The following is a 2526-nucleotide window of genomic DNA, read 5'->3' on the forward strand; positions in this document are numbered from 1 at the left end:
CTCCCCTGAGAAGGCCGGGCCACCTGAGCGCGGCTGGCGGCCGCAGGGGTTGGTCCCCAGGTGTCTGCCGGTGGGTTTGGCTTACAGTGGTGGCAATCCGTCTAGATGGTCTATCCTTTATTCAAAACGGGGGATTGGCTACAACTATTTCTGTTGAATTGTCTATTTCTCCCTTCCTTTCTGTCAGTTTTTTCACATTGTAATTCTTCTGGATTTTAATGTCTTTGGACTTTGACTTTGCAAAGCAATTTAGTGTTTGTACTTTAACTTCCCCTGGCAAATGATAATGGAAGAGGAGTGTATGTTCAAATGTAGGGCCTCTTACTGTTGCCATATTATTAATGAATGACATAGACTGTGTGCCCCCCCCCCCCGGTTCATCTGTTGCACCTTACCCCCTAGAGGGATGGTGTCATGAGGTGGAGCCCCCACAATGGGACAGCGCCTGTACAGAAGAGACTCCACAAGTCTCCCTCTCCCTGCCACCCGTGAGGACACAGCCAGAAGGTGCCGGCTGTGAACTAGGAAGTGGTTCCTCGCCAGATGCTTGATCTTGGCCTTCCAGCCCCCAGGACTGTGAGAAGTAAACGCCTGCTGTTCATAAGCCTCCCCATTCGTGGTGTTCTGATATAGCGGCCGGAACTAAGACCCTGACTTTTCTTTTTCTAAAAGAAATTTATCATTAAAATCAATATACAGACAGAAAGAATATTAGGCATATACCTGAATTTTAAAGAATACCCACACACAGGCAAAGAAACAACGCTGCCAGTGCCTGAGAAGCTCCCAAGACCGTCGCTGACCGTAACCCGCCCCCCCACGCACACAGCTATAACACAGTTTTCTGTGTATTTCTTCATAGTTTTAGTCATTGGAAGGTTGTTGTTGTTGTTGTTATTGGAGAATCTTAATGTGGTTCATCTCATTACATGAGTTTCCGATGACAATGTGGGTGGATATAATTCCGATGACAATGTGGGTGGATATAATTTGGGATGGAAAACGGAGGAAGCGGCGACTGTCCAGGCTTGGGTGTCTGATGGCCTTGGCGTCGATTTACTGAATGTTCCCTTTAGACTCACTCCAGAGTCGCTGGGGCCAACGCCTACATGGCTCACCAGTGGCCCCAGGATGATCCCAAAGGAGAGGGGTACATTATCTGGGGACAGCAAGGAACAGACCCTACAAGTGCAACTCTGCTACCCCGCAACTCAGCCGTGCGACTTTGGGAGTCTCTCCTGCACAAAGAACTCATTCCCAGGTTTGAGGATGCTCTCGCGGTAGACTTTGTGACAGTAACGTGGCATCAACCTAGGCGTCAAACCATAGGGAAATGGGATCCTCAGCAGACACGAACATGAACACGCTAGTACTAAGTACCACCATGGAAGGGCATCCGTGGGACATTTTGTACAAAAAGAGAAAGTTGTTGTGGGCTTAGGGAGAGTATGATCTCTTTTAAAAGCAGAAAATCCTAGATACACAGATTGGCACACAGATTAATACCTCCCCTCCTCCCCCTGGAAAAATAGATATTCACATCCTAATCCACAGAACCCGTGAATATGTTACCTTACCTGGCTAAAAGGACTTTGCAGATGTGATTAAGGATCTTGAGATGAGACAATTATCCCAAATTATCTGAGTGGACCCAACGTAATCCCAGGGTCTAAATAAGAGGGAGGCAGGTGAGTCAGACTGAGGTGTGAGGATGGAACCAGAGGTGGAAGTGATGCCATTGCTGGAAGCCTCTAGAAACTGGAAATGGCAATGAAATGGATTGTCCCCCGAACCCCAAAAAGGAGCACAGCACTGAGGACACCCTGAATTTAGCCCAGTGAGACTTCTGACTTCTACAACATGAGAATAAATTTGTGTTGTTCAAGCCACTAAGTTTGTGATAATTTGTTGCAGCAGTGATAGGAAACAAAGATAGATAAGCAGACAGGCAGGTAGATTGGTGAGGGGGATGTAGGGCACATGGAAAGTTTCTCTTATACTTTGTTTATGTCGGTATTGTTTTGATTTTTGTTAATAACACGCATCGCTATTCTAAACAGTAAATCCTCACGATAGAAACATAACCAATCTTTACCAAATGTTTGAATTGTAGGTGACTTAGACAGGAAAGTGTGTGAGGGAGGAGAAAATGAGTAAATGGTGAGAGCAGCCTTTCCCTTCCTCTCCTCCTGCAAACTGCAAAAGAACTTCTGAAACACTTTATGACTCTCAGCTAGAATCTTCAGATAAACTGAGATCCCGCAAGCTTCCCCAAACAATAGCTTAAGAATATATTGCATATTGTACATTAGATCGATTTGAAACAAAGGAATAGAAGAAAGGAAGTATGTTTTCTGATAGAAGTGGATGAGGCATTCAGGGCTGTTTCAAACATCGGAAAACACCTGTAGGGGGTATTCAAGATTTTTATTATTCTTACTTTAGGCCGTATTTTAAAATTCTACCTTGAGATAATTATAGATTCACAGATTCACAGACAGTTGCAAAAACAGTACAGAGATGTCC

The sequence above is a fragment of the Pteropus vampyrus genome, unplaced genomic scaffold, assembly GCF_000151845.1.
Source record: "Pteropus vampyrus isolate Shadow unplaced genomic scaffold, Pvam_2.0 Scaffold168, whole genome shotgun sequence".
NCBI classification, from domain to species: Eukaryota; Metazoa; Chordata; class Mammalia; order Chiroptera; family Pteropodidae; genus Pteropus; species Pteropus vampyrus.